Source organism: Typopeltis vanoorti, chromosome 20 (assembly GCF_054136105.1).
Source record: "Typopeltis vanoorti isolate ZY-2024b chromosome 20, IOZ_Tvanoo_1.0, whole genome shotgun sequence".
NCBI classification, from domain to species: Eukaryota; Metazoa; Arthropoda; class Arachnida; order Uropygi; family Thelyphonidae; genus Typopeltis; species Typopeltis vanoorti.
This window is the reverse complement of record NC_143568.1, coordinates 8,492,100-8,517,020: the sequence shown is the minus strand read 5'-3', so window position 1 is coordinate 8,517,020 and position 24,921 is coordinate 8,492,100. Positions and strand designations below refer to the sequence as shown.

Sequence of the window (24,921 nt, the reverse complement as noted above, 5' to 3'; positions counted from 1 at the left end):
TGTTTCATTGTACTCAGTATTAACAATTGTTTCCTATTGGATGTTCTCACTAGAGTGTTTGAGTTTGAAAAACTAGTTTCCAGGTAGTGGAGGAAGATTTGCCACTTTGCATGTGATTAGCTAATTCACTCTTCAATGTTAAAGTCCTTATTTTTCATATGCATGTTTTTCATGTCACTATAGTGTAGTGCAGTTTTTTTTTTTTTTTTTGCAATTAATAAGTTTAATTTAATTTTTTTATTATTAAGAGTGTTTATTATCATTAACGCTGTTTCCTGAAATGTGCACATAAAAATTTACTGTATACTACATACATTCTGTATTTCCATACAGTCCCATAAACCCATACAATTCAGCACCTTTATTATAGATTTTATCAATGGCTTTCCTTCTACTTCTGTTATTTGTTGGTTCATGAATATTATTATATAAATCAAGTGGATATTAGATCCAGCATTATTTCAAACCTAAATGTAGAAACTATGAAAGTTTCGTAAAAAAGAGTTGACCAGAGAGCTTACGGGAATACAATTGCTGGCATTCACGAGTTGCCCTAGCATGGTTTAAAAAAAACAAAAAACAATCCAAGCCTAGCATGGACTTAGAAGACATGAGTGCTTGCTCAAGCATCCATATATTCGCCTTCTATTGGTCTAGTTTGATAAGGTTTCACTGGCCTGACAGCTTTTTCGAACTGGTTGGTTCTCCTCAGAGATCAGCCACTGTTTAAATAAAGCATCTCTCTAAAAATTAGGTGATTCCCAAGACAGTTTCCTACGAGTGACCAAAAAATCGACCAGCTCAGCATTCGTTCCACTCAGTGACAGGCTCGCCCTACTACTGAACAGAACTGCTCATATTCCAGGGAAAAGCATTCACTGACACGGTCCCAATAGAGGCCCTGCCAGAAAACGCCAATCCCCAGAGACTCAAATCACTCTCTCAAGGCAAAACTCCCCCAAAATCTTAAAACCCCTCAGTAGGAACCAGACTCAGAAGAAAACTTAAGAGAACAGAAACTCTCATTCAGTACTAAGGAACTTGAAATGTCAGAGAGATGTATTTTTCATGAGAAAACTCTCGGTCAGTGCGTAAAGTATTTACTAAAATAAAGAACCAAAGGGCTTCAGTTCAGCGATGCAAAATTACATAAATCAAGTGGATATTAGATTCAGCATTATTTCAAAGCCAAATGTAGAAACTATGAAAGTTTTGTAAAAAAGAGTTGACCAGAGAGCTTACAGGAATGCACTCACCAGCATTCACTAGTTGCCCTAGCATGACCACTTAGAAGACATGAGCGCTTTACCTAAACGAGCACCTATCAGCCAGTTTCTCTAACCCACAAAACTTCAACCTGCTCTTGTAAGGTTCATTCCATAGACCTACTACCATCTTGGTCATTCATTCTCTGGATCCACTCTACCATCTCCCCATCACCAAGAAATTCGGGTGCCTAGATCTGTGCACAGTAGTCAAAATGTGATCTTATCAAGGCTCGATAAAGAGGAATGATAACCTGCTTGTCTCTGCTCGTCAAAGTATTCTTCAGTTACTAAGTGATCTGATGAGCTGCTTTTGTCACTTTTGCTATGTGTCCCCTCTACTTTAACTCCCTATCCACTAACACTCCCAAGTCTCTGACTTTGTCAGTTTCCTGGAGTAAAGTTCCACCAATGTGGTATACTGCTGATAATCTTTTCACCTCAAAATGCATAACCTTACACTTTGCCACATTAAACTGATATCCATTCTCCTTATCCCCAGTCTGCCAATCTACCCAAATCATCCTGCAAAATTTTGACATAATGTGTATTAACTAGTGCTCTACCCAACTTTGCATCATCGGCAAATAACTGAACAGTTCCTCTCAGATCCTTCCCTATATCGTTAATGAGCAAATTAAATAGCCATGGTCCAAGAACAGAATATGATCAGTCCTTTGATTTGACTTTGAAAACTTTGATAAAGAAACTTGCTTGTAGGAGATTATGGGATAGTACGGCTCAAACTTGTTTTCTTACACTTGGATAAAGGATTAAACCAAGTACAGAATTTCTTGGTATCTTTAATTTATAGTATAAGCAAGTGGAAAAATTTCCAACAACTATCTCTAATCCACAGTATTCTAATAATAAGGTGTGACATCTTTAGGCAACTCGTATATGAAAATATGATTTGTGCATTACTTCAATCTTGGTATCACCTCTGGGTCTGGCTCCCATTGACGAGACCTCAATAATGGTCAAACAGTGCCAATTACATCATAGCAACTGGAGACTGGAATTGTGTTGAAAACCCCACATTAGACAGAGTACACCCCAGGAGTGGAAAAGTGGGATTCTTCTTCTTCTTTGAGTGCCATCTCCTATCGGAGGTTGGCAATCACCTTGGCAAATTTTGAGCGATTCTCAGCCACTCCGAGCAGTCTCTCAGAGTTCATGCCAGTTTACCGTCTGATGTCTGCCAGCCAAGATTTTCTTCGTCTTCCTTGTCCTCTTCTTCCATTTATCTTCCCTTTTATAATCAATTGAAGTATCTTATATTTTTCATTACGAAGTAGGTGACCAAGATATGCAGTTTTCCTTCTTTTTATGGTATTTAAAAGTTCATATGATTTCCCCATTTGTTCCAGTACTTTCTGATTGGACGTTTTTGCTGTCCATGGGATTTTTAACATGTGTACTCTAAGCTCTAAATTTAAACTGCAGTTACACAGTGTCGATTTTATCAAGAGAAAATTTTTTCTTGGCATTTCAATTCTAACTTTTATTTCCATTTCTGGATTACAATCTTCATTTAACCAGCATCTGAGATATTTAAACTTTGCCACTCTTTCTATTTGTTTTCCATTTAAAGAAAATGCTGAATTAAGAATTGGGATATGCACAGTTAAAAACATGTCTTGACAATGCTCAACTAGTAGACATATGGAGGATTTGCAATCCTAATCTCCAGGCTTACATGTACATAAATAAAGTATTGATACTCGTATTGATCGAATTTCTATCTTTTCTTCCTTTATAAATAGGATAATTCACATAAAACATCTTGACATCAACATGTCAGATCATAATCCAATTCTACTTAAGTTCCACTGCATGGAAAAAGTAGAGATCTATTCCAGACCATGGAGACTTCCACCAAATTTTCCATTGATCTTTTCAACCAAATTCCAGACCCTCTGTTCATATTGGAATAATATTACCTGGAATTAGGGTATGTGGTTAAAATTCAAACAAGCAGTAAAACAGAATATGATAGAATGGGGAAAGGAACAGGCTTTCCTCAAAAGGAAAAAGTTGAAAGACCTGCATAAGGTCTTTATAGAAGACCTTATAGAAGCTGTAGAAGCTGGTTCGTAACAAATCAGTGCAAAGTTATAGAATAGCAACATCATTAGAAACATTAATATAGAGATAGAAGTGGAAAGACAGAAACAAGTAGAAGAAAGAAATTTTAAGATAAGAACACAGCAGCACTAAGTAGACAGCCCTTCAGCTGCCTTCTTCAATAGACAATTCATTAAATTTCACGAAGAAAGGACTATCACTCAAATCTGCGTTAATGGAGAAGACGTCCACCACACAAGACATCCTTTCGAAAACTTGTTTGAAGACAATAGTACTGTTGGAAATTATAACTCTTGGAACATTAATGACTTTCCTGTTCATATCCAAGATAGACTTGACAGACCCATTACAGCATCTGAAATTACCACAGCCTATAAAGAATGCCAGACAAGAAAATCCCCAGGACATGATGGTCTAGGGATAGAACTTTATCGTGAGGCCTGGGATTTTATTCTTCCCATTCTAGTTATACTATTCAATTCCTTTCTCTCATCAGGACACATACTAAGTGAATTTGTAGCAAGCCATACTGTCCTCATTCCAAAACCCAATAGAGATCACATCATAATCAGTCCCATTTCTCTATCTAATACTGACTATGAGATATTTTTCTGCATTATCAATAACAGGCTCAAAGTGGGAATGAGATACATAATTAAAAGCACACAGGTGTATGGAATACCAGGTTGAGCAGTAGAATTTAATCTATTTCTGCTACGTGATCTAATCTGCTTAGTTAACACGAAAAAGCAGTCAATGGCTGTGCTATCAGTATACCTTACTCAAGCATTTGATAATACCCGGCATTCCTTTCTATTCCACATCCTCCAGCAAATTGGTGTAGGTAAAAAGCTGCTGTCCGTTATCAAAGTAGCTGATGCTAATTCAACTACCTGCCTCCTAGTTAATGGATTCCTGTCAGACCCAGTCAAAATTCAAAAAGGAGTAAAGCAAGTTGCCCTCTTGGTCCACTGCTCTTTGCATTGGTTCTTGAACCATTCTTACAGCAAGTTGACAATACACATGCTGTGTGAGGAATAACAGTTCCTTCAACTATGAAGGAAAGTGAGGTATTAGTATATGCCGATGATGTAGTGGGCACTTTGAAGGATAATGATTCCATATATATAATTTTTTGGTATTTTAGAAAAATTCAGCAAGATCAGTGGATTAATTACTGATGCAGACAAGACAAAATTAAAAGTTTTTGGAAAGTGGGATCTTGGGGGTATTCCTAACCCCTCATTATACTTGGAATTCCATTCTCCACTTACCCAATATTACCAGTCCAAGAACTTATATACAAGAACCTAGAAACGTTAGAAGACTGGAAGATAGGGCCACTCACCTTTTTTTCTAAAGCCATAGTACTCAAAACCATAATCTTTCCTGCTCAGTTATACATAATAAATATTACAGACATCACACAAGATGAAGAAAAACAATTATATGGTAAGCCTGTGTAATTTTTTTGGTTCAACTGATACCAAGAACTTAAAAAGGAATTTCTTCAACTATCAAAGAAGCATGGAGGACTTGGTCTTCTAGTTTTAAAATTCTGCTATTTAAGCAATACAGTTTCAAAAATCCGTAAAATATTACAGACAAATCACACATGTGCAGACCTTCTCCTATTACTACCTAGGTTTTCATCTTCCCCTGTTTGGAGTTAATGATTATAAAGGTCCAAAAGCTGATATTGTTCCTGAATACTACAACACTTTGTATTTAACTTTAAGACTGCTAAAACAATCTGGCATTGACATTCTTTCCATTAAAAAAAGTAAAGTTTGGTATAAAGAAATCTTGGATCTCTTTTGCTGTGAAATTCCACAGTTGGGTACTGACAACAATACTTTGTTTCACAATTTGTGGAAGTTCCAAGGATACCCTAACAGGAGGGTTTCCTTGGTTTTCCTAGGTTTTCATCTTGCTTGGAGAATTGCATATGGCCGCCTTACAGTCAACACCATCAATGGAGGTATTTCAACATTGGAGATCCAATCTGTGACATCTGTTACCAATCGTAACAGTAGAACATGTATTCTACAGCTGCCCTCTTGTCCTGCATATTTGGAACAGATTATGTAATGTATTGGGCATTCTATTACTTACAACGGAACAGGTTATTTTTTTGAAATATCCACCACCTGTAAGCAATGGGAAGAGAATTTTGATTTTTATAATTAATAAATTAAAATACCATTTATGGAAGGTTAGAAAGAAACATGGATTTGAAAACCAGCAATATGACATCCAAATGCTTTATAATATTGTAATGTGGAAATTTTATTGTTCAGTCAGATGATTTTTATATTTAGAAAGAAGCATTCTAGGAGATATCAAATTTATGACTAGATGGTGTAGACCACCCACATTATGCAATATTTACCAAGGAGAGATATAATTCTGTCTATTCTTGCTATGAGAGGTTTTTTTAAATAGTTCCACCTTCTTTATTCAATGTGGTCTTATAGTCAATTGCAGGGATGACTGAAGAGAAATCCCAGACAGAGAAGGCCAACTCAAGGCAGTTAACTCAGATGGGGTTAACTACCTATTTATCAGTCATCATCTTTGTGCTTTAGTTTCAATTAGACTTTTGGTTGTTCATCTATATGAGATTGGTGAAAAAGGAAAACTGATAGCCTTTGGCTATATGATGATATAAAAGAGCTGAGGCCTTTTCTCTATCTCTCAGGCTATCTATCTGTCTTTTCTTTCTCCTGATACTATCAGACTCTCTTGCACCCCCTATACTAACTACTCGAGGCTTATGATGAGCAACCCTTTACTTTTTCACCTCAATAAAGGTCAAAACCGGTCTGGATAGTAACCCTTCCCTTAATGCATAGCATTATACATACCCGTAAGGATATGTGCTTTGTATTATGGGATACTAAGGCAAGTGATGTGAAGTCATAAGCTTCTGTATACGAGTTGCCTCAGCCCTAAAAATAGTTCGGGTGAAAACTTGTTTGCTTACACACTTAGATAAAGGATTAAACCAAGTATATAATTTCTTGGTATCTTTAATTTATATATTTGTAATTACAGGTATCCCTTGCTTAATGTGATTTTGCTTAACGTGGAATGTGATTAATGCAGCATAATGAATTGCGACAATCCTTTATATATGCGGCAAGAGTTTTAATTAACATGCCTTTAAAATACCGTGCAAAAACATGCAATTTGCATGTTTTTGCACGGTATTTTAAAGGTATTTTAAACTTTCTTTCTCCTAGCCAAGAGAAAGAAAGTCGTGAGCTTGTTGACATCATTCCTCCAACTCAGCTGCGCTCCCAGAGCCTGAGAGCCAGCCAGTTACTTCTTCTCCAGCATTAAGAGTGAGTGTATTACAAGCTCCAGTTGTTCTGCTGTATTTACAAATTACGTTCTTCTTAAATTTTACAACCAATTAATCATGTCAAAGAATAAGAGCAATTCCACAACTGGGTCATTAAGTGAAAAAAGGAGGAGGAAAGTAATTACCTTAGATGCAAAATTTTATATAATTAAAAGATTTAAACATGGTGAAAGTAAAAGTAAGATTGCAAGCGAATTTGGTTTTAACGAGTCTATAATACTAACGTGACCAATTTTTTTACAATGAAAAGGAGGACGAAAAAATTTAAGAAAAAAGTACAACGTAAATAAATGAAACATTTTATTAATTTAAACAAAAATACACTAATTATGCTTACATCCCTTTTAATTATTTAATTAAATGAGTATTTTTCCATTGAATGAATATTTTTTGTCAATATATCATTTTCTAACAATATATTGGAAATTTTGGAGCAAGAAATATCCTTCATATTGAATTTTACAGTAAGTGCTGCAGCTAGAGTATCAACATTCAATCTTGATTTCTCACTTGTCCAAAAATCATTACCAATTGAAAAAACTCTTTCAACTGCTGCATTAGTTCCAGGGCAGCACAACGTAAATTCAACAAGAATAACTAAATTTTCATATGGAATGTGTTCATTTTTGAAATGGTTAAATATTTCCACCCATCTTTTATCAATTTCAACATGTTGATTTTCCCATTGTTCTAATTTATCAGAATTTAAATATACATTCAGTCTTCTAATTTCTTCAAACAGACAATTGTCATCGATTTTAATATCAGGCATTTCTTTCAATAAAAACTCAACACAATTTTCAATATCTGCCCAATTTACTTGCGATGAAGTCAAAAAACACCATTGAAAACTGTTATTTCCTGTGATATTTGTTTCAGACCATTCTTCAACATATTGGAAACATGTTTGGTAAAAATTCTGTACTTCTTTGGTAAACTTTTCCGTTATGCCTGGATTTGATTCCTCTAAGTTTGACAATTTTCTTTTTATTATTAAAGGAATAAATTTTTCTTCAAATCGTGATTTATGTTGAAGGACAAAATCGTTCAAAATAAGACTAACTTCTGTAGCTGAAATATGTTCACCTTTAATCTTTTGAATCGTTTTGTGGAAAATAGATGCCTGATTATGTACAAAATACATTAATATCTCCGATAATTCATAATTGAAAAAAGATTCCAGAATTTAGAATTTTTGGACATTTGTCTAAACTTAAAAAATATGAATGGAGAGGCTCAAATAATTGTAAAACACGCTCTATAGCAGGTGTTAGAGCGAGCCATCCAACTTTTGAATATCCTAAAAGTTTTTTATATTCAACATTTGCGTCTTCACAAAATTGTTTTAAAGTAGCCACACGAACAGTAAAACGACTAAAATACAAATAAATTGTCGTTATTATTATTTCTACATCAATTGGCATGGCACATGATGCTGTGTTGATTGCATTTGACAAAATATGTGCATTACAACCTATTCCTAGTATTTTCTTTTGGAGTAAATCTTGTAATTTTACATAGACACTCCTTTGCGTCTTTGCCTACCAAAATTTGTGTTTGTATTATCAGCTGTTAGTGCAACAATTTTAGATTTCAAATTGTTTTCATTTATTACTCTGCATAGGTGGTTTGACAAAATTTCAGCAGTTTCGCCCTCAATGGATTCTAAATTTAAAATTTTTACTTGAATGCCCTTGATAACATTATAATACCTTACTAGTATTGGATACAATTTGGTTTCATTATGATTTGATGCATCAGATAAAACCGTTACAAATGCTGCATTTTTCAAGTCTTCTGCAAGTATTTTATCACTGTAATTTTTAAATACTGATTTAATAATAGCCTCACATTTTGTCCTGGCACATGAAAATTTAGCATTGTGAAAGTTTTTCAATAATTTAGTTGTACAATCCATACTACGAAAACTTTGATTGTGAATTATGTTATGAAATGCAAATGTTCCCTCCATTATAGCTAGCTGTTTTTCATCTTCAGAATAATTAGAAGTTTTAAAAAAATAGGTTACAGGAAGCTGATGCACTAATGATTGCTTATGTTTGTTAGTGTTCAAGTGTTTCGTTATAGCTGCTCTGCCTCCAACTGCAATACAAAATTCTCCTCTGCAAATATTGCAGAAAACAATGTTGTCTCTCTTTGATATGAGGAGTGGAAATTCCTTTTTCAATTGATCGTTGAAATGGCATTTCCTCTTTCTTGATTTTTCCATCCCTTAAATGAAATTAAAAATTAAAAATAAAATACAGAGCCACACGAATGATGCAAGCACATTATGAATAAATAAAATTAATAATTAAAACTAAAACTTTAATAACAAAAGCGATAAAACTTTACTAAATCTATATTTAAATTATTTTACACATGTGTTGAAAACAGGGTTGTATAAAATTGAATTAATGAATTAATAAAACGTGAATTGTACTTACCTGAGTATAATATAATATTCACTGAGAAAGAAATAATTTCGTATTTCCGTTAGAAATAAACACGAAGTATAATATAGAGATAAAGTAAACAAAGTGAAGTGCGCAATGGTGTGAGACAAGGGCGAGACACGTGAAGTTCTCCTATGCCCTGCGCATGCGTTTCATAATCGCGTCTTTCTGAACTGTACCGTCACATGACGCGTAACAGTTCAGCGCGGCATCTCTGAATACAGAGATTAACAGATTAGTTTTAAAATATTGAAAAGGAGGACACTTTTTGAGAAAGGACAGAACCTACAAAAGAAGGACTGTCCTCCCTAAAGGAGGACGATTGGTCACCTTAACAATACGGACTATTTTATCCAAAGCTGATGAGTATTGCGAGCAATGTAAAGTTGTATCTACATCAGCAAGTATGCAGTGCACACGTAAACAAAGTGTTGTAATGGTTGAAATGGAAGATCCGTTGATTATTTGGCTGGAAGACTGCAACCAAAAGAGAATTTCACTTAGTGCCTATAATATCACAGCCAAAGCTCTAAGCCTCTTTTCAAGACTTAAAGAGAATATGAAGAAGACAATTCAAAATTTGCAGCTAGCAAAGGCTGGCTTCAAAATTTTAAATCTAGGGCTGGACTAAAGAATGTGAAAATAACAGGTGAAGCTGCAAGTGCCGATGAAGATGCTGCATCTACATTTCCTGCTGAGCTGCAGAAAATTATTGAAGAAAATGATTACAACTATTGCCAAATTTTCAATGTAGTTGAAACTGGCCTCTATTGGGAAAAAATGCCATATAGAACTTTTATATAAAAAAAAAAGCAGCGCAGCCTGGCTATCAAGTATCCAAAGATAACTTAACTGTTATGCTTGGAGGAAATGCTAATGGAGATTTTAAATTGAAGCTGCTGCCTGTCTATCGAACTCAGAACCCAAATGCTTTAAAAGGATATAAGAAGAACTCTTTACCTGTAATTTGGTGGGCAAATCATAAGGCTTGGGTTACCCAAAGCATATTCGAAGATTGGTTTAAGTCTTATTTTTGTCTGGCAGTTGAAGCTTAGTTGAAATAACTTAGCTTTCAAATCTCTTTTGCTTTTAGATAACACATCTGGTCATCCAAATTATCTTAATGATCTGTGTGAGAATGTGAAATTTTTTTTTTCCACCAAATACGGCATCATTGCAACTTTCAAAGCCTATTTTCTTAAAAAGTCATTCTCAAAGGCAGTAGAAACAACAACGGGAGAAAATGCGATTATGCTCAAAGAATTTTGGAAAAATTTTAACATCAGACATGCAATTGAAAACATTAATGACCCATGGGAGCAAGTGTCTTCTAGTACACGAGAGCTGTTTGGAAAAACTTTTTGCCAGAATGTGTTAATGACTTAAGTGGTTTTCAAAATCTGGTGAACAACGTGGTTGAAGAAATCATTGCAATTGGTGAAGACCTTGGTTTTGATGGTGTTGATGCAGAAGATGTTAAAGAATTATTGGATTCAAATTCAAAAGATTTCAGTGACAATGAACTTCTTGAAATTGAACAATAACAACACGCATATGAAGACAACGAACAAATGGAAGGTGAAGATGAGGTTTCAAAGGAAACTCAAAGAACTGGATGGAATATTTCGCAGTTTAGAATCGCTTAAGCAGCAAATAATGGATATGGATCCAGATGTGAATCAAAGAATGCTTGTTTGCCGAAGTCTAGAGAGCCATTTTGCTTGTTATTATAGAATTTATGCTGATAAGAAAAAAACTAAAACTGTTTAAACGACTCTTGTTAACTTTTTTGATAAAAATTGCAGTAACTAATGTAGGTACAAGCATTTATTAAACATTTACTTTGCATTCATTTTTCATCTTTCCTAAAAGAGTACCATATAAAACGAATTATTAATACAGTAATCGATCACGGACGAATTGTAATTTTTACCATTGATTATTATATTTGATTAACACGATTTTGACATACTCAGTAACATCGAGGGATTAATTAATTAATTAGTGACCTTTCCCATGATGCATGGCAACATGTCCAAAAGCAATAATGGAATTTTAGGATAGGTTCATATAAAAACATCTACTTCCATATACAATTAGCCTGTTATGAAGTTACTTCACTTGATCATGCTTGATTCTTTTAAAACAAATCATTACTAATACCAGATGAAACCTTACACCACAGATGCAGTGTTTTGAAGAAAATGTTGAAGTACTCACAATTGAAGAATCATCTCTGACTGAAATTGAAAATGTTATTAAAGTACTAAGAAATAATGAGGCAGCCATTGAAAATAAGAACTACTAAAAATTGGAAGAATATCCTTAAGATATCTCCTTCTGTGAATTCAGAAGCTCATCATGAAAGACTTGCACAGTTTTATACACATAAAATCTATCATACCTCTCTTTATGCTCATTCACTGTCAGGGCATTCACAACTAATTCTGACAATCTGTTCCACTCATTCACTACTTTGTGTCAGTTTTATAAAACCCCCCTTAATATCTTATAAGTTTCTATCAATACCCCTCTTTTCTGCTTATAAACTAAACTTTGTAACCCACACACACCTTCAACCTCTCCTCATAAGAAGCATTCCAGACCTGTTACCAGCTTAGTCTCTTATATCTGAAGCCTCTCTACTACCTCCTGATCCCAACAAGCCCAGGTGACTAAATTGCACAGTACTTAAGATGTTGAATCATAGCCTTATCAAAAGGATAATAACTGCCCTATCTTTACTTGTTAGTATGTTTTTCAACATACTAACATCCAAGTTATCCTTTGAGCTATTTTACCAACTTTTGAAATATGCCCTCTGAACTTCAACTCTCTGTCCATCATTATCTCCATGTCCCTAGCCTCATCAGTTTCCTGCAATCCAGTACCATCAATATGATACACAGCATGGAACCTTTTTCAACCCAAAGTGCATAAATTTAGATTTTGCAACATTAAATTGATAATCATTATCTTTTGCACAATTTATGTTAGTTTATTTAAATCATCCTGCAGAATATCTACATCTTCTTTATCAACTGCTGCCCTCCAGAGTTTTGTATCATCAGCAAACAATTGAATATTCCCTTTAAAATTTTTCCCTATATCATTGATATACAAATTAAAGGGTAGTGGTCCTAGTACAGAACCCTGAGGTACTCCACTCGTCACCTTCATTCTCCTAGATTCCACTCCATCATATACTACTCTCTGGTGTCTGTTTGTCAACTACCCTTCTCTCTTGCTACTAGCTTCATGTCCATTCCCATTTGCTCTAACTTTTCTAATAGTTTTCCATGTGGTATTTTGTCAAATACATTTGCAAAGTCTAGCATTATCATTGTGTAGCCATTTCCTTTATCCAGTTCTGCTGCCACTTTATTATAAAATTTGAATAAATTACCAAAGCAGGGCCTGCCTTTTATAAAGCCAAGCTATCCACCATGTAGTATCATATTCCTATCCACCCACTGCTGGATTTTACCTTTAACAAACTTTTCCAATACTTTAACAACTACTCCTGATATATTAATTGGTCTGTAATTTTCTACCCCTGTCTTGGAGCCACCTTTATGCAATGGAAATATCTTACCCTTTTTCCACTCCCTTGGAATCCTGCAACTTCTGACTTAGATTGAACAACTTCATTACAGGCAATGCCAATTCTCTGCACATTAACATTGTACACAGGCTGATATGCTTCTCAGTCCCAGTGTTGTATTCAATGTGAATACAACAATTCAAGGCCCTCCCCTCATTTATCCACTTCAATTTTGAGATTCATCTCTGTCAGATTAGCAATTGCAAAATCTTCACTTGGATGATGCACCTTTTGCAAAATGATCGCTTAGCAACTAAACTATTTCTTTTGCCTCTATCACCTTCCTCCCATCACCATTGATTTAAACCATCTTACCTACTACATAAAAACTCTTTTGGATTTACTTTGGCCAGCTTAGCTAATTTTCTCTCATAATGTGATTTGACCTTTATTACCATATTAGTCACCTTTCTTGCTTGCACTTTCTATTACTCATGAGTATGCTAATCACTTCTTTCTTTATATTCCCTTCAGCATCTTCTTTTTTTGCAGCTCTTGCTTTATATCTCTACTCATCCACTTAATCCCACTTGGTTTATCCTCCTGACCTTGGGGATGCAGTCTGATACTGCTCTCCAACAATCCTTAACCATTTCCCACGTGTTGGATTGTAACTTCTTCTAAATCACGTTTTATCGTCTTACGTTTCTCTCTCTTTAGTATTTAACTAGTTGTAGGCTGATATATCAATCGAATATGAAGAAAATTTATATTATACTGTGCCACTCCATGTTCTGAATTGCAAGAGCAATTTAGATAAATCAACCTTCAATTGTATTAGGCTGTCATAAGCTGATTTTAGGCCAAGGTTTTTATTCTTACTACATAGGGTTCCCGCTGAGATTCGAATTATTTTAATGAGCGGTGCAATGAAACAATCAGGCAAATACAAGATTCAATTCAAACAAAATTATTTAATGCAGTGTCACATAAATTACATTATAACACAGTATTCCAACAGGGACATTACAATTAAACGAATACAAAGCTCTCATTAAGATTCTAGTATACTACTCAACTCAGCTTAAACTTTATAATTAAAGATTATATTTAACAGATCTTATCTTTCTTGTTACAAAGGACTTCTATCATAACTTTACTCTGATCAAGGTTACATTTCAAAACATTTTAAATATCAAATCTGTTCAAGATATTCACAAAGAATACAACTCATGAACCATCAAACATTCATTTGCAATTCTCTAAGCTCAGTTAATCAATTTTAGTTCTTGTAAGTTCAAGATTCCTAAATTACATCAAATAGGCTTCACAGTATTCTCATTCAGTTAATGAACACTTAATTCAATAATATAGCATTTATCACTTGAAGAGGGAAAAGTCTTAGCACATCTCGTATTAAATCTTGACTCGCTGAATACAGCAACTAGGAATAATTTACTTTCGGTGGAATTACTTTTCGTTACTTCTCAGTATAGTAAAGATAATCTTACCAGGATATAGTTTCATCACATCATGAGGAGATCGAACAATAATTTTAAAGTCCTTTGTAGTAACACAAACTTAAAAGAATTTTCCACTTCTGTGACTGATTTATAGACTGGGGAGAATATAATCTTTATGCACGTAGTTTAAGTTACCTACTTATTTCTTCATTTTCTACCTATTAACCCCTATTTCTTGCACTATTTCACTGCTAGGCATTGGGAAATTTTGGTAGAAATCCAACTCAGAAAAAGGTAAGTTAAAATACCAAGCGATTCCCGGTCCTTTAAATACCATTTTTGGCACATCAAAATTCCCCTCCAATCTCCAGCTACCGTTCTCTATATTTCCCTACTCGATTCTGTTTTTACTTACATTTTCGTATCTACTCCTTCCTTTTTCCCGCCAAAAACTAGTTCTCACCGGTTTAGCTCACATCAACTTCACCTTGTGCATAGTATAGAGTAAACACACGCTAACTAAAAATAACATAATTTCTCATAGCAACCAATCAAGTGATACCACAAAGAATCTTCTGGATATATCAAAATTACATATATTACAGTTTGTAACATTATATTAAAGGAATTAAATTCACAAAATTAATGATTTTTAATACACAGCTTTTCATAACTGTAATTTATCCCAAACATATATAAATAAATAAATATCGATTAACATAACTTGAAGAAATTACATAAATAGCAAATTATGAGCATGAGACTATTAGTTTAAAAAAAACAACAAATGTTGCTCAGGGAATGGTAGATTATGTTGGACTCTGAATGATATATTAACAATTTTCATTTCTCCTCATTCAGAATCCAACATTCCCATGCATTACTGACATTCTTTCCTGATAACTTCTGAAGCCATGGCACTGCTCCAAGATGCCTTCTAAGTTTGTCATAATTACCAGCTTTATAGTTCACTATAGATCCTTTCTTGACAGACAGTTTCAAGGTTGCTTGGTCACTCTTCCCATTTGGAGGCGGAATATCTACCTTGTTTATGGATATATACTGTATCTTCTATCAGATCCAACACTCTCAAAACACCTGGTCCTCTCTATAACATGTTGTTTTAGGTAATGATCCTTTAATAATATAATTTCCACTTCCATCCTGCCATTCCCCTTTCCTCCCTTCAATGTATGTCCCCATAGTTGAAGTCTCCCGTAACAGTTGCTTGGCCTGCACTCATTGCACTAATCTGTAGATGCATGACATCTATATCTTCCTGTGGATCCCATGGTCTAGAACATCAACCAACAATAATTTTGTCCTATTGGCTTCTATCTCACATCAGACAGCTTCAACTGAATCATCTCCCCCATACTTAAACTCCTCTTTAACTTCTAAAGAGGAGTTTAAGTATGGGGGAATAGAACAGGATGTGGGTATTGGGAATGATATCTGTCTTCAGCTATCATTCCCAATACCCACATCCTGTTCTATTTCCTCTATCCTTCCTGAAAATACAATACCCTTTGCATTCTATCCCTTTAACTACACCATTTTCTATCAACCAGGTCTCACTGATGCATATAATGTTTGACCGAGTTGAGCTGATCAGTATCAAAAACTCCTATCCCTTATATCTAATATTTCTTGCATTAGTGTACATGCATTTTACATCCCCTTGGACCCACAGTTACTCCTGTGTAATGTCATTATGAACCCATTCAAATCTGAAATCTGTAAAATTGCATTCAGCATTGCATAACCATTCTACTCACACTCTCATTTATCCCAGGGTTGGCCATACATATGCATTATTGCATTCTCCCTAATATCTCTAGTTTCCCTGGTTTTGCACTTCCAGAATAACACTTTCACCAAACACCTAACTCCAAAAACCATTTAGATGTCTGTTAGGCATGCATAAGTCCTTTCGTCCATCCAACTCATATTATTATTATTATTATTATTACTATTATTATTATTATTATATGGACACCTCCATGGAGTCCAAAGACTCATCATGGAAGACCCAATCTATCCACCAATCTGTCATACCTCTCCTTGATCACATTAATAGACAAAGCACGCACAACTGACTCTGGCAACCCATTCCACTCATCCACAACTCTCCAAGCAAAAAATCTAAACTGCATACCACTCTTCCTGCACAATCTTCTCATTGACTCATTAGCAATCATGACCCTTCTTCTCAACTTGGTCACATTGATGCAAAAAACTCACAATCTTTACTTGGAGTTTGCAAAAGCTTTTGATAGACTGCCACATGACAAATTGGTAAATAAATTGAGAGAGAGAGAGAGAGAGATGGGATTGGATAACAGACTTATGAGTTGGATCAGTGACTGGCTGTCGGATAGGTATCAGAAAGTTGTATATGGGGGTGCAGTATTGCAAAAGAGGGAGGTCACTAGTGGTGTGCCACAGGGATCAGTTTTGGGATTCAATTCTAGTTCAATTTTTATGTTACTCATATTGGGATGGGTTAACTAGTGATTTGCAGCTGTTGCAGATGATGCAAAACTTGGGAGGGCAATGCAAAGTCAAGCAGATGTTATGGCTTGACACGAGGACTTGAATAGGCAGATAAGTGGAACTATCAGTTCAATGTTGCAAAGCGTAAGGTTTTGAGATCTTGTAAGCAACAATGGGATGCGAAGTATGCACGTGTTGGGGGAAACTTTAAAGGAAGTAGAGGAGATTAGTGATCTCAGAGTGATGGTGGCCTGGTGCTGTTCATATCCTACTCTGCTCTTTAGATCTCCAAGAATGACTACTTTTTCCATTTATGTCAGTTGCCTGCTCTAATGACTTCCACTTCTTAATTAGAAGAACCATCTGTGGGACCATAGGGCACATATTATTATTATTATTATTATTATTATTATTATTATTATTATTATTATTATTATATGGGCACCTCCATGGAGTCCAAAGACTCATCATGGAAGACCCAATCTATCCACCAATCTGTCATACCTCTCCTTGATCACATTAATAGACAAAGCATGCACAACTGACTCTGGCAACTCATTCCACTCATCCACAATTCTCCAAGCAAAAAATCTAGTCCTCACACCTTTATTCAACTTTCAGGGATGATACTTTGTTCTGGTCCCTCTAGCCAAGTGCTGAAACATTTTCCCTGCATCTATCCTATAAAACCTTTTAAGCAACTTAAATGTTTCCATCATATACTCTCTGTTTCTCCTATCAACCAACTTCTGCAATCCACACACCTTCAATCTATCCTCATAGGGAACGTTCCACAGGCCATTGACCATCTTGGTCACTTGCCTCTAAATCTTCTCCTATTTCCTCATCCCCAAGAAATCCAGGGAACCAGACTTGAGCACAGTAATCCAGATGTGTTTCTCCTATCAACCAACTTCTGCAATCCACACACCTTCAATCTATCCTCATAGGGAACGTTCCACAGGCCATTGACCATCTTGGTCACTTGCCTCTAAATCTTCTCCTATTTCCTCATCCCCAAGAAATCCAGGGAACCAGACTTGAGCACAGTAATCCAGATGTGGGCCCTATAAAGAGCAATAACTTCCTTATCTCTATTTGTTAATGTGTTCTTCAATAGACAAGTAATCTTATGGGCTGCTATCAACAACCTCAGCAATATGTCCTCCAAACTTTAACTTTCTGTCTACCACCACAACCCCTCAATCTCTAGCCTGCTCATCTTTTCATCTGATTCCTGGAGTACAGCGCCATCAATGTGATACACAACTTGTAATCTATTTATCCTAAAATGCATAACTTTACATTTCTCAACCTTAAACTGACACCTATTAAATTTTGCCCATAATGACAACCTATTTAAATCATCCTGCCAGCTCTCCACATCACCTTGATTAACTATTACTCTACCTAATTTTGCATTATCAGCAAACAACTACCATATTTTCTGGTGTATAAGACACACTTTTTTACCTTAAAAATTCATCTTAAAAATGGGGTGTGTCTTATATAATGAAGGTAAAGATTGTTTCCTCTTTTCAAAGTCATACGCACTCCCTTTTATGTTCCAAGATCTTTGTAGGCGGTTAATGGTGCAATCAAGTTGATGCGTGACCTTCACATGACTTCTAGCGCGTAATTGGCTAAGAACGGGGAGTCCCTATTCAAGTTTCATAATATCTTATCCAAGTAATCAGTTACCGATGTTTATCAGTATTGAGTTGACGTGTTGAGATATTTTGTGTTAGGTTTTAGATTTTTTCCAGAAAATTGTATTAAATTTCTTGGGTGCGTCTTATACATAGGAGCATCTTATACACTGGAAAATACGGTAAATGTTTCCTTTCAAGTTATTTCTTATGTCATTTATGTACAAATTAAACAGCAATGGTCCCAGCACTGAACCTTGCAGCACACCACTAGTCACCTGTTTATGCTTTGATTCTGCCCCTCCATATACCACCTTTTGATATCTGTTCAGCAGCTGCCCTCTTACCCACTTAACCAGTGTCATATCCATCTCCATTTGTTCTAATTTGTGTAACAGAATTCCATGTGGTATTCTGTCAAATGCCTGTACAAAATCCTGCAAAATCATCATGTAACCATTTCCTTTATTCAACTCAGCTGTTACTCTATTATAAAAAGTTAATAAATTACTAAGGCATGATTGACTCCTCACAAAGACATGTTGACCCTCATATAATATCATATTTTTGTCTTCTCATTATTGAATTCTCCTTTTTACCAGTTTTTCTAGTACTTTTACCACCACACCTGAGATACTGATTGGTCTATAATTTGCTACTACAGTCTTAGAACCTCTCTTGTGCAAAGGAATTATTTTGCCCTTTTTCCACTCCCTTGTAATGCTACCAGAGCTGAGACTTAAATTAAAGAGCCTAGTCAAAGGCATTGCCAGTTCCCTTGCACATTCTCATAAAGCTATAGCTGATCCATCTAATCACACAGCTGTATTTACACTGAGATTCTGCAATATCCTAAGAACCTCCAATTCATTCACCTGTTCCCACATCAGTATCTGTCACATAGGTTAAACCAGTAAGCTCACTAGGATGATATACCCTTGCAAAGTAGTCACTCAGTAACTGAACTATTTTATCTGCTTGTCTTCTCATGACCATCATTACTCATTAAGGTTAATCTTCCTTAATTATTCTTCCTGTTTCTTACCACTTAATGAAAGAAGTCTTTGGGATTTTCTTTTGGGGGATTCTTCTCATAATCTGATTTTGCTTTCCTTGCCATGTTGGTCACCTTTCTTGTCTGAGCCTTGTACTGTTCATGAGCTTGCTGGTCACCTTTCTCTTTATATACTCTCCACAGCATTTTCTTCTTCTGCAGCTTGGGCTTAATGATATTACTCATCCATCTAACTCCTGCCTGATTAACCCTCCTTACCTTAGGTGTACAATTAATACTGCTTTCTCTAAATGACCCTTAACTATATCCTATGCGCTACTAACATCTTTACCCTGCAGTGTTTTATGCCATGGCACAGATTTAAGCTTTTTCCTAAGCATGTCATAATCACCTACTTTGTAGTTCCACAAATACTCCTTCTTGATAGAATATTCCTCATGTTTTACAATCTTCCAAGTCAAGACTGTGGAAGGTCTTGAGGTCTTCTGCATTACTTAATCCTTAGTATCACTTCTGGGTCTGGCTTCCACTGATAAGACCTCAATAAAGGTTGAAACCGGTCTAGGTAGTGACCCTTCATATAATGCATAGATTTATACTATGCAAAGATATGTGCTTTGCATTATGGGATACTAAGGCAAGTGATGTGAAGTTATTAGCTTCTATATACAAGTTGCCCCAGTCCTGAAAATACTTCAGGCACAAACTTTGTTTGCTTACACTTGGATAAAGGATTAAACCAATCACGATGGTGGTCTGAAAACTTTTCAGCCTAACAAAAAAAAAAAAAAAATTATAATTTCAAAATTATTTTTATTTTTCAGCATAATCTCCCTTACAATTAATACATTTATTCCAGTGATGCTCCACTTCCATTATCCCGTCCCTGTAGTGGTTCTCAGTAAGATCTGCAAAATACCCCTCTACAGCTGCAATCACCTCTTGATTCTAAGAAAACGCTGACCAGCGAGGAAGAGTTTTAGTTTTGGAAAGAGATAGAAGTCAGAGGGAGTCAAATCTGTGGAATAGGGTGGATGTTCTAACAATTCATAGTGCAGATCCCTTATTAATTTTCCCATTGCCAAAACACTTTTGTGGGCAGGTGCATTGTCCTGATGAAAGATGATTTTTTTTCCTTCTACAAACTGGGTCTTTCCTCATGAATTTTTTTCATCTAGTCTGTTTAAAAGCTCGGAATAATATTCCACGGTTATTGTTTTATTCTTTTCAAAATAATTAAGAAACAAAATGCCTTTAGCCTCCCAAAATACCGATGCCATGATCTTTCCTGCTGATGGAATCGACTTTGTCTTCTTTGGTGCTGAACACCAGCTTCTGAGATTTTCATAAGGAAGGGCAAAAATGAAAAGTTGATTCAGTAAGTTTTTAGTTGAACTGTGGGTGTGACTAGTGGCTGCTTTTGTTCATACATGATTTGAGGAAAGTGGAAGAATGGTGGTCAGTTCAGTGAAGTCCCTATGGAAATAAAGTACCATAAAAAAAAAATCCAGAAAAAGAGAGAGGGATCATCTTGTTGGATGGATTGGCCTCTTCTGGATTCAACTGAGAATTCTTATGGAGATTTTGGGTATACAACCTGAATGTGAGAAGAACACTTCTCTAAGATCAGACAAATTTAGGATTTATAAAATGTTAAGAGTTGTGCAGAAGAGAAGTAATGTTTAGAATGAAAAAGAATGTGGAGACTGTGGATGTAATGTGTTTGTGCAGAATAGGCTAGATGTGAAAGTCACCCCAAGAAGAGGAAAGTGATCTAGGCTGACAACCAGAAGAATGTTATCAGAAGTGAGAGAGAGTGAAGCATGGTCTTTCTTCCAGAAAATAAGATAGGTTTGCATTTCAGTAGCATTAAAATTCACTAGATTATCTTACCCCACTTGATAATGACTAGAAGATTGGTGTTGGCTTTGGTTGCAGAAACTCTTGAAGCATGAATTAATTGAGCACTACAAAGTTTTGCATATGAAGAAGAGGAATATAAGGTATTGTCATCAGCAAAATTATTAATAAGATTTCAGGTTAGTGGGAAACATTCATTGATGAAAGGGAGGAGGAGGAGTGCCTTGGGGTGCTCCAGCATTGATAGAAAAAAAAAAAAAAAAAAGAAGGAAACTATTCACCATGACATGTAATGAACAACATGAGAGGAAGTTAGCAATCCTGTCACAAAGGGAGAGAAAGGTGACCATAAGATGGTAGCTTAGTTAAAAAAAGCCACAATTTCAGACCCTATCAAATACCTTGGAAATATCAAGAGTTTCTTTTGAGTTTCTCCAAACTTTTCCATAGATTTTATCCAGAGATGGGTAAGAGTTAGCTTATATGTTGATGATATAGTTCAAGGTGATGTTGCTAAATTGGGAAGAGCATTTGCAGAAGCTCTGATATCATGTTGTTACAAGAGGATTTGAATAGGTTAATACTTTGGATAGATAGATAAATGGGAATGTCTCTTCAATGCTGCTAGGTGTAAAATCATACTTTAGTCATAAAAGATGGAATGGAATGTATTTTATCTGAGGAACTTTGTTCCAATTGGAGGAGGCCAGGGATCTAGTACTGTTGGTGGATAGGGAGTTGAAGTTTGGGGAAACACATTGCAAAAGTTACACAGAAATTTGCTGCAATAATGTGAAGGGTATTAACAAGTAGGGATAAGAAACATAATAGTTCCATTCTATAAACACTAATCAGGTCTCATCTGGATTTCTGTATACAGATCCTCTTGCTTTGATATTTATGTGATAAGGCAATAAAATGTAATTATGTAATTAAGAATTTAGAATGTTGAGTACATTCAGAGAGATTAAGGGAATGTGTGCTGTAGAATTTGGTAGATAGGAGGAGAAGAGATGATATGATTGAGACATTCAAGTTGGTTAGAGAAACCCATTAGATAGATTCTAGCTATTTAGAGTAATTGGTAGCGACAGAAGGAGAGGTCATTTCTAGAGAACATCCACCAGAGTGGATGGTGAATGTTTAATGTTGAATGTTTTCAAGTGAAGTTCCAAAGGAATCATGTATTGTGTCTGTGAGAGTTTTGTCTTCTCTGATGAGTCTTCTGATTCCATGGAGGCCAAGAAATATTATTAGTACTAAATTGTCATAAACCCAATTTCTTCATTAAGAGAAGTTTATACATAAATAAACATAACATGCATAACAGTGATCAGTTGTGTAGTGGGAGTTTTGTTTTGAAACCACAGCCAAAGTAAGCACTCCACTTCATCAATGAGACTGCACATCAGTAATCAAAATGTTAGTCCTAACACTGAAATGATATTTATTATTTTCTCTCTTCCTTTGTATGCATTTTTTCTTCTTCTTCTTATTATTGTTAATCTTATACCTCTCTGAAGTCAAAAGACTCATTATAGAAGGTCACCACTGTCACACACAAAGCTTATCAAACCATTCTTAGCATGGTTGATGAGCTCACCATACTCTGGGTCATTGTATTCTACTCACTAACCACTTTCCATGCAAAGAACCCATTCCTCTTCTCTTTTACTCATATCCCATTCTTGTACACCTTCAGGGATAGCCTTTGTTTTATTCTTCTCTTCCTCCATTCTGTGAAGAAGTTCTTATATGTTAACCTGTTGTGCCCAGGCTTGAAACCAGCCTGTTCGTGAGGCAGAAAGTCAATAATAATAGTACTAATTCTATTTTAAATAAGTCTTTCTAGTAGCTTAAGACAGGCACTAAGCATTGCTATAGCTTTCAGGTTTATCAGCAGGCTTCCCAGGTTTCAGGATGGCTATTATCTTCGAGTTTTTAAATTCTGCCGATAATCTGCCACTCTGTAAGATATTAGAGAAGAATTTTTGTCAGCCATATCATTGTATTTAGTCCAGAGTTTTTTAAAAATTCAAGGTGAATATTATCAAATCCAGGTGCTTTATCACTTTTCATTCCTTGGAGTGCAGCAAGAAGTTCTTTTTTGGTGAATGGATTCGAAAGATCAGTTGCTTTGGAACAACCTTCTTTAAGTCTGGTCAATTCTTTTCTAATTATTTTAGTGTGGGTTTTTTCTGATTTAGCTCTGGAAAGATTCACTATCCGATTGGCAATACAGTTAGTCCTGACAGCAGCTTTCACTTGGGATTGATGGGAATTACCACCCAACTTTTTTCAGGCGGCTCCATGCCTCTCCTCTTCTCCTATCCATTTTATTCACAAGCCTTTGCAAATGGCATTTTCTCAATCCTTCTTTATATCCCAGATTCATTATACTGGAAACTACCTTAGTCATTATCTTTGGACCTTTATTAATATAGCTTCATCCCTGTGAAAAGCAGATGTGGGCCATATGTGGCCTGATCGAGGCCTTATACAATGGAACCATAAATTCATTATTTCCATAATCTGATGTAACCCCTAAACTTTGGGGTCCCTGTCCACTACCACCCCCAGATCTCTCTTCTCCACTCCTTCAGATTTCTCACCATTTCTATACTTTTCATCCCATTTTTGATTTCAAAATCTTACACTTTGTAATATCGAACTGATAGCTGCATTCATACTGTCTATTCGGATCCTTCTGTTAAACTACAGTACTCCAATGCCACTTATATTTCTCATCAGCTTGGCATCATATGTAAAGAGCTGCATATCTCCAGTTAAACCTACCCAAGTACCATTAACATACAAGTTAAATAATGATAGTCCCAAAACACATTTTCTGTAGCACATCACTAATGACCTTCCTCTTTCAGGATATTGCACTCCATGCTGATATTTATCTGATAGAAAATTACCTGTCCACTTGACTATTATAGTAACTAACCCTGTGCATTCTACTTTAATTAATTATTAACTTTTCATGTAGCACTCTATCAAAGGCTTTTGCAAAATCTAAATATATCACTGTATATGCATTTTCTATCTTCACTGCATTCATCGCATGTACTTAGTAAAATGGTAAAATAACCTCCCTTTAACAAACCTACGCTGATTATCACAGAGAATATTACTTAATTTAAAATAAATTTTGAAATTAAAATTTAAAATTTATTTACATTGAATTAAAAATTTTTCAATTTAAAATTTATTTGTATTTTTTGTTATTTGTAAATTTGTAAATTTAATAAACAATTGCCTCCCTTTATTTCTGTTGCACCTTGCATTTGTAAAGAAACATAATTATTTTAATGTTTATAACCAGCCCTTCTGGTATCACTTCTCAGTCATGACTTCAGACCTGCCTATGTCCTCTCCTCTTCATCACCATGTATCCCATAGATTGCCTCAGACTCAACATCTCCTTTTTACATCCCAGGCCATTGCATTTCCATGTGGACTATCTCCATACATACATTTACTGTTCATTCCAAAATCTACTTTCTCTGTGCCATATTCTACCTGTCCACTGTGATTCTCCATTTCATCTTCTATTCCCTCATTCTTATCTCTTGCACTACTCCTTTGTTCACTTACAAGTACTTCAGTCTTACCCATTTCCCTCTCTTGCTCTTTCATGTTATCTCTTACTTCCTTTGATCTCTTGTTCACATCACTAATTGCGTTTCCTTTTAGCAACACATACACTCTC

At 35.4% G+C, this 24,921-nt stretch overlaps 1 protein-coding gene across 7 annotated transcripts in view; it reads left to right on the top strand.

Moving 5' to 3' along the window:
* Positions 1-24,921, top strand: part of axo (axotactin) — a 927,649-nt gene that overhangs the window by 77,288 nt on the left and 825,440 nt on the right. The gene's annotated exons all lie outside the window — the stretch shown is intronic.